This window comes from Gadus morhua, chromosome 1, assembly GCF_902167405.1.
Source record: "Gadus morhua chromosome 1, gadMor3.0, whole genome shotgun sequence".
In the NCBI taxonomy this organism is placed as follows: Eukaryota; Metazoa; Chordata; class Actinopteri; order Gadiformes; family Gadidae; genus Gadus; species Gadus morhua.
Window position 1 is genome coordinate 23937777 of NC_044048.1, and position 9415 is coordinate 23947191.

A 9415-nucleotide genomic window follows, 5' to 3' on the forward strand; every position below is an offset into this window, starting at 1 on the left:
AATGAGACAGAGAGTGAGCAAGGGAGAGAGAGAGAGAGAGAAAGAGTGATCTATCTCTCCGGAGAACAGGCAGTGATGAGGTAATCATTCACACTATTTGAATTAATAACCCCCTCATTAGGCGGGAGGAGGCTAGGCCCCCCCCCCACCCCCATCACCCCGAGAGTGCCTGTTTGAGCCCCTTATCGCCACCTTTGAGAGGCCTCAGAAACGCTCCAACCCTCTCATGCGCGGGAACACAGCGCACGGATGTCGACCCGCATGTGTGTGAGACGTATGGAACGGGGGGGGGGGGGGGGGGGGGCTTAACAAAGTGTAACTTAGTGTGAGTGTGTCTGTGTGTGTGAGTGCGAGTGCGTGTGCGTGTGTGAAAGTGTGTGTGTGAGTGTGTGCGCGGTGTGCGAGGCATTACTCGCACCGATGAGTCATTGCTGCGATTACGTCTCTGTGCATATACCATCCCAGACAGATGTGCAGGTGTCTGAGAAACAGCCAGAGCACTTCTGGGTCTACCGTCTAGCCTGGAGACTACTCATAGATGTATATATATATATTAGGGCTGTCAAGCGATTAAAAAATTTAATCACGATTAATCGCATGAATGCCATAGTTAACTCAAGATTAATCGCGAATAATCCTATTTTTTTTTCTATGCTAAATATCCCTTGAATTCTTTGTCCCATTGTTTTTTCTCATTTTAATGCTCTCATCAACATGGAGAAGTGCATCGGCTTGCCTTGTGCAAATGTTTTTTTATTTATAACAACATTGGCATATACTGATCAAAACAGGACGGTAAAAAAAAAAGCCTATAATGCAATTAAACGATGAACCTACAAAGATATGCCTTGAACATAGCAATCAGGCTACTGCTTCTTTGTTTTGAGCCCAAAAAAAAAAAAAAATTAACGCTGTTAAAATTGGTTTGCGTTAACGCCGTTAATAACGCGTTTAACTGACAGCTCTAATATATATATATATATATTATATATATTTATGTATACACACACACACACACACAGACACACACTCCTGGCTGGGTCCGAAAGCCCCCTTGTGGTCGATGTGATAGTCGCCTCCGCTTGATTTCCTTCAGCTGTCACTAACCTTCCCCATTCCGTCCCACTCATTCACGGGGAGAGACCCTGTTGCAGTCGTCCACTAACGCTCCACTACATTGATTGAGTGTGGGGACCCCCTAAAGATCGCACAGCTGCTCAGAATTCATCGCCGCCAGAATGATGAACACATATTCTCTCTGGATGAGGAGAGAGAGAGAGAGAGAGAGAGAGAGAGAGAGAGAGAGAGAGAGAGAGAGAGAGAGAGAGAGAGAGAGAGAGAGAGAGAGAGAGGGAGAGGGAGAGACAGAGGGAGAAACACACAGAGAGGCAGGAAGAGAAGCAGGAAGAAAAGCAGAGAGAGAGAGGGAGCTAGAGAGAGAATTGTTCCACCGAGTGGAAGCCTGTGGTTTTTGGTTCTATTCCCATGATGCACTTGTCCGAGCCGAGCACAAGGGGTACTCCGGTTCAGGAGGCCGGCGTCTCACCTCAGCCTGAGTGCATGTGACAGGTCGCCGTGGAGGAACGGAGCAGAACACACAGCGGTGGAAAAGCAGTGACATGAAAACCACCGGCACACATGTTATTTCCTATTGAGCCCACGTTGTGCAACGTTTAGGACCTAGCCATGCGAGAAGCACAATAAACAGGAGGATCGGGAAAAGCTGATGTTGTCATGTTCCGGCATAACCAACCCAAAATGGAACGGGTTTTGTAATCTTGTTTATTTCAAGGTAACGTTCAAAGCTTATGTGCGAAAATGGTAATGTACGTCGCATTAAGAGTTCATAAAGATCTTTCATGATGACAACCTTTAAAGGAACGGTGTTTGATGTTTTACTGTAAAGAGTGGGAAATTATGCTAGCTACGGTTGAGGTAGGAGAAGTTATGATGACCCAGTTTGAAATCTAAAAAAAAATAAGGGAACATGGGTGCTAAATGAATAAATAAAGCATTTCCCTATGCCAACTACCTTTTAAAACCGCAAGCTGCCGAGAGCATAACTTACGAGTCTCCTGGAAGAGCTTCTGAAGGGGGAAGAGGGGAAAAAAAACAGCAAAACAAATTGCAGAATGAAAGGCACTTTGTCACATTCTCTTTGATGGAGATTTAAATTTTCATGCGCAACAGGTCATTAGGTTTATTCAGCAGTGAGGCAACTTTTACTTTCAAAACAGGATTATTGAAGTTGGTGTTACCTACTTGTAAATACTCTCCAAAAAGTAAACAAATGCAGCAGCAGATCAAATGAGGTGTGGTCTTATAAAGGAATTTCCCAATCAATCAATCTGAGTCAATTGATTATTGATTGCGTCGCATGAAGCCAATGTCTACGTACACAACAAACAAACAAAAATTCCAAAAGGACCAGCCCTAAAATTGACTCAACAATGCTGCGTCAATGGCAGCTGAGGCAATCTGATTGGTGGTTGGTGGAGCGGGGGGAGGGAGGGGGGCTACTGGATCTAAATCTGTCGAAAGCAGGCCAACACGCCCAGCGGGGAGGTCATTTCCAGGACAGAGCTGCCCTGTCCATCAAAGGGAAGGTGTACATTGAGGATGAAAGAGGACTGGTGTATGTGTTAACCACCCTGGAGGATGACTGTGTGATTCTGCAGCCTGCGTGGACGGTATGCATTAGAGGCCGCTGCCAAGAACCTCTGATATTTGTCCAGAATGCCAGCATCATTATAAAATAATGACGCCGGCCTTGTTAGGTTTGAAAACGTTCAAAATCAAGACAGAGAAAAATGGTTTCACTCTGTTTACATTTATTATATAATATTTGTGATCCTAATTTTTAGGATAAAAGTTCTTTGGGCATGAAAGACTCAAAGATAATGCCGGAAAGAGTAAGAGAGGGAGAGAGAGAATGAGAGAGAGAGATCGAGAGAGAAAGAGAGATAGAGAGCGAGAGAGAGAGAGAGAGAGCAAGAGAGAGAGAGTGAGCGAGAGAGAGAGAGCGAGAGAGAGAGAGCTAGAGAGAGAGAGAGAGAGAGAGTGCGAGAGAGAGAGAGAGAGAGAGAGAGCGAAAGAGCGCGAGAGAGAGAGAGCGAGAAAGCGAGAGAGAGCGAGAGAGAGTGAGAGAGAGTGAGAGAAAGTAAGAGAGAGAGAGAGATCGAGAGAGAGAGAGATCGAGAGAGAGAGAGAGAGCAAGAGAGAGAGAGAGCAAGAGAGAGAGCGAGAGAGAGAGAGCGAGTTTGAGCGAGCGAGAGAGCGAGTTTGAGAGAGCGAGTTTGAGCGAGCGAGAGCGAGAGAGAGAGAGCGAGAGAGAGAGCAAGAGAGAGAGAGAGAGTGAGTTTGAGCGAGCGAGAGAGCGAGTTCGAGCGAGAGAGAGAGAGAGACATCGAGAGAGAGAGAGAGCGAGAGAGAGAGAGAGAGAGAGAGAGAGAGAGAGAGAGAGAGCCCCAACACATTTAAAACACATCGTGGGGCCGAGGCGTGACGCCTGATGAACTTCCGTCATGCGACCTCGCTCTAGCGCGTAGCAAAAGGTCGTAGAAGGGGTGGCGATGTAAACGGTGCGTACCGTTCAAACAAGCTCACTTACTCACACTTCTCCAGGGAAACCCTGAGCGAAAAACGCTCACGAGGCAAAAGAGTCCGTCGAGGGACCTCTTCTGCGTTAAATAGCACTCGCCCGTCTCTTAGCGGCTCCGGCGACACGGACGGCTAACCGCTAAACGTTGGCGCTGGCGTCACGGCGTCGCCATGACGCCGCGTAGGCGTGGAGCAGCTGAGCTATAGGAGCGCTGGCGGCAATTTAGCCTTAATGGTTTTAGGTTCCTCGCTCACTGGAACGCTGTCGGTTTGATTAACCTGAGTGGTGGAGGCGGCCGAGAGGAGTGTGTGAGCTCGGACTGATGGCTCCTGTGTGTGACGGCCATAAATAAACCAGAGGGGCTTTTTCTCCCCCCCGAGAGATGAACGGCTTTTTAGTTGAGTGCAGCGTGGCCTTGTGGGGGATCGTTCTTTTCCACAGGATGGCGCCCAAAATGATGAAAATTTTGTAAATACCCCAACACCACCGCTACTGTCCCAGCCCCGAACCCGCCCCCTGCACCGTCCTCACCACCTCCACCCCTCCAAACACCATCTCCGCTACCGCCATGTAAGGGGTGGTGTATATTGAAATAGCCTCCACCACCACCAACACCACCACCACTACCACCACTATTATTACCACTGACGCATTCATAATTGTTGCCTTCACCTCCACCATCAACCCCAACCCTAGCACCACCACATCACCGCAACCCCTATGTTGCCCCCAACACCTTTTCTATTGTTGCCTCCGCTTCTGCCACCACATCCACCACCAACCCCGTCCCCGCCACTACGACCACCACCTCCACCGTCCCCATCAGCACCGCCTCTACCACCAAACACATCCTCCTCACCACCACCCCTCCAAACACCACCTTCACTACCACCACCTGCTGCTGCCAGGTACAAAGTGGTGGTGTGCATTGACAAAGCGTCTACTTATCCGTCTTGTGGATAAGTAGACCCTTTAAACGCTAAGTTGAAGCGATATGTGCTTCAACGTCTACCCACAGACCCTCTCCATAGATAAAGGACCAGTAGAGAGAGTGAAGTATGGGTATTAGAGTACAGGAGCCCGATGAATGCATCCTGGGCACTAGCCGCTCCTGTGTGTTTTCTGCTTGCATCTCCGGCTAAGCCCAAGGGCACAGGGGAATGCTCACTCAGCCCGGGTGATTGTCCGCTCACCGGGGACCGACTGAAACATTGGGTTGCCAAGCACAAATTGCCGTGGAGTGAAGAAGGGCACCTGTGGCCCCGGTTTGAGTGGCTCGTCTGTCGCGACCGCAAACCGACTGGTGGCGAACACGTACTGTAGCATGCAGGACGGTTGGACGTTCAATGCCTGGACAGCTGTTTCGCACTCAGACGCTAGCTGGACCGTGTCCACTTGTCTTGATCAAAGTTGAGGCGTTGAAAAAGGCCAGGGACAACATAACTGGTGTACATCGACGTCCTTGCGGTTTGATGTCGCCGTGTTTAGTGGCTGCGCTTTAATATTGAAAAAGGAAAAAAGGGGGGATTGAGCGATGTCGTCATCATCGTCCCAGTGGCCTTAATGCCCTACAAAAGGAGAAGCTGGCTTGGAGAGCAGAGGTTCGCAGTGAACGCAACGCATTCATCTCGCTTATGACTTTGTAGTCGTGTTTCTGTGCCTGCTGCCGATCGTTTTTCTGTCTGATCTCGCAAACACACACACTCAAGGCAAAAAATAGTACTTTCATTAAAAGATCAATAGGACAGTAGTTATAGATTTTTTGTCTTCTGTTATTTTTTGCCATGGAAATCATCAAGAAGAACCATCAGCCCTTGTGGTTCGCGGCCTTGGCTCCTCTGGGGCTGCAGAGCTGGGCCTTGGCAGCGCTTCACGACCCGGGGGGGAGGTGAGCCCGCTATGTTATGTTAAATGACCGCCTTGGACGATGCGAGCAAATCGATAGGCGGGCTAAAGTAAATTAAAACAAAACAAAAAAAAACACAGGAGAACCACTCATTAAAACCATCCCTGTGGACCCCGGGAGTAGATGGAGAAATCGTGTTCCTGTTCCCGGGCTCCTCCAGAGTGCCTTTATTAATATGTAAAGCCCATGTGAGCTCGCCAGGCATCATTTGTCACTTGAGGAGGAGGAGGATGAGGAGGAGGAGGGTGGGGGATAGGGGTGGTGGGGGGGAGGGCTTTGCTCCCTCTCTATAGAGCAAAGCCCCTGCTTGCTTTTTCTTTTTCTGTTCAGGGCGTTCTTTTGATGAGAGACGCAAATACAGATGCACGCGCACGAGCAAACGCACGCGCAAACGCACGCACGCACGCACGCACGCACACGCACACACACACACACACACACACACACACACACACACACACACACACACACACAAAAGAAAGTTAAAACCAAACCAGCCTTTTCCGGTGGTTCAGCCGGTGCTAACGTTATCGCTCCGGCGCTGTTCTGTCACCCACTCAGCGTCAAGGGGACCGATCCACGCACAGACCGAAATGGATGCTCAAGAACCTCGAACTGCGAGAACCACTTCAATGATTTAGGGCCGTTAATGGATTAATTGTTCCTACTTCAAACCCATGGGAGTTGTTTTTTTTGTTTCGCACAATGTGGATTATATTTTTATTCAGCACCTCTTTACACGTTTCATGTATATATATTAGAGCTGTCAAGCGATTAAAATATTTAATCGTGATTAATCGCATTAATGTCATAGTTAACTCACGATTAATCGCGATTAATTGCACATTCTTTTTCTATGCTAAATATCCCTTGATTTTTTTGTCCCATAATTCTTCTCATTTTAATTCTCTTATCAACATGGTGAAGTGCATCGGCTTGCCTTGTGCAAATGATTTTTTATTGATAACAACATTGGCATATACTGATCAAAACAGGACGATACAAAAAAAGAGCCTATAGTGCAATTAAACGACTGCTTTGAACAAATGTCATTTGAACATAGCAGTCAGGCTACTGCTTCTTTGTTTTGAGCCAAAGAAAAAATAAAATAAAAATAATAATAATAATTGCGTTAATCGCGCGATAATTTCAAACCAATTTTAACGGCGTTAAAAATGTTATCGCGCGATTAACGTAATTATTTAATTTATTTTTATTTATTTTTTTTCCTCTTTGGCCCAAAACAAAGAAGCAGTAGCCTGACTGCTATGTTCAAATTACATTTGTTCAAAGCAGTCGTTTAATTGCACTATAGGCTCTTTTTTTGTATCGTCCTGTTTTGATCAGTATATGCCAATGTTGTTATCAATAAAAAATCATTTGCACAAGGCAAGCCGATGCACTTCACCATGTTGATAAGAGAATTAAAATGAGAAGAATTATGGGACCAAAAAATCAAGGGATATTTAGCATAGAAAAAGAATTTGCGATTAATCGTGAGTTAACTATGACATTAATGCGATTAATCACGATTAAATATTTTAATCGCTTGACAGCTCTAATATATATATATTATATATATATATATATTTATATATATCATGTCATATATATCACTGTCTCCAGAAGGATAAACTGAATAAAGGATCATTTCCACCCACCCCCCCCCCGAGCCCCCTCTGCACTCATTCAAACCTCTCTAAATGTACCATTTTGAAAACGCTTTTCATGTTTAACTCTTCCCACCGCTGTCGTTCTAACACTTCTCGAAAGGCTTTATTCATGTTTTAATGCGACTTTATAGTTATAGAAATTTTTCCCTTTTGTCTTATGATACCATTGTGACTTTTATCCAAGTAAAGCCCCTTTGAGTGGCCCACGGAGCGCTTTGCAAATAAAACAAATGATTAAACATTCTCTTTAGACTTCCCCGGGGAAGGAAAACGTGACGAGGCAGAAAAGTTATGGAACACCAAATATTTGAAAAACAAGATTATTTTCATTTTTACCTCCATGAGCTTTAACATAGTTTCACTGTTTAATAATTTGTTTCATTATTTGTTTAACTCTGCGTTCTTTAAATAGTGTATTGCATAGGAGAATCGAAACAAAATGTTCTGAAAACACCTCTGAATTGCTGCTTGCTGTTTGTTTGGATGAACAATTGCTGTGCAATTGCAAGTGTATTATCAATAAATATATATTTCATTATTCCTGTTAGGAACCAAACTCCACATTTGCAAGACCAAAGTACCACTCATTCACGCAAGGTCGATTCAGATTTCATGCCCAAACTTGTATTAAATCTGTATCTTTCTTAGTGTTTTCTTCAGGGCATCCAAGGAAACGGCTGCCGTCAACTCCGATTCACCACATAAAATCCATGCATTCAATCGAACACAAGAAAGCTTTTATGTAATTAGCCGAAAAACTGGAACAAGTATGTTCCGGATGTCGAGGATTCTAGCAGCGTGATGGCAACAGGGAGTCTGCATATCGAAAGAGACAAGACAGCAAAAGCTAACAGTGCAAGCGGACGACTTATCTCCAATACAAACACAATAATCAAGTTGAGCTGACTCGTGAGTACCTCCTTTTTTTCCCCCCGGGAGCTTTTTGGCTCGACTTCAGTGACTGAACGAGAAAAAAGGAAAAGAGACGCAGTTCCACCCAGGCACACCTCACGGCCTCACTGTCTGGCTGATCAGACGTTGCACTCTGGAGCGCGGACCTCACAGACGACGCCTGCGCTCGCCTGAATGTTTAACGAGAGAGCTTCCAGGGGTTGTTGATCGATTGGCCCGCCAATCACACGGAGGCCCAATCACACGGGCCCGAGCGATCCGTGCTGGCACCAGCACGGGGGACAGTAGTTAATGAAGGCTCCAGAAGCTCAGAGCCAGAGCGCACGCCCCCTTAAGACAGCGATAAGCATATGGATTCACGTTCGGGCCTTTGGCACGGTAGTTCCCGACTGGTCTGGCCTTGTGACTCATATGCCACATTAGTCAATTAATTCACGACTCAAAGATGAATACAATATTTATAAATCAATATTGCAGTTATCAACAATGCCTTCATTTACCGTTAATAACGAGGAGCGAACAAAAAGCTGCAACAATTGGGGTTGAACTCAGGGAAATATTGAAGCCATTGAACACTGGATCTGCATTGAAGGATTAGTTAATTCCTGGGCTTCTTTCTAAAGATTATGGTTTGGCATATGCTCTGCAACCCCCTCAGAATACCCACGCGGTCCAACAGTGCGTCGCCAAGGCATTCGCCCACCAGTTGAGAATCACTGCTTCAGCAGACACCCTCATCCAAAGGAACAGGCAAGGTTAAGAGCAATCACGACATGCAATGGAAACCGGGAGCATTGACCGAGTGATTCAAGAGCTGGACCACCTCGTTTCTAACCAGCCGCTGGAGAAGTGTAGGCAGATTCAGGAAGACGAGGATCACACAATGTGTGTTGATTATGAACAGCTCAAGAGACAGAGATAGTACATCTCCAATTCCAATCTGAATGATATGGAAACATTTACTAACCATTAATTGGCATTAGTTAGTTTAAACTAACAATTAACTTAGTTATCAACAGGTGTGTTTACTAATGGTGTTCATGTTATTTAAGGTATTATTTATACCTTGTTTTAGAGGGTTAGGGTTAACCCTTAACCACGACCAACCCTTACCCTATCCACTAGTATAATGCTGTTATAATGCTTGCTGCTGGATTAACTCATGTTAGAAAATGGTTAATAAATGTACCCTTATTGTAGTTACCAAAGATACTAGAAAAATGTATGCTTTGTTATGCTGTGTATTGGACTGCTCCCCGAGGCCTCAGTCCGTCTTATGCAACATCCACTCATATTTGTTCTCACATCAATCTAGAGAGCGGT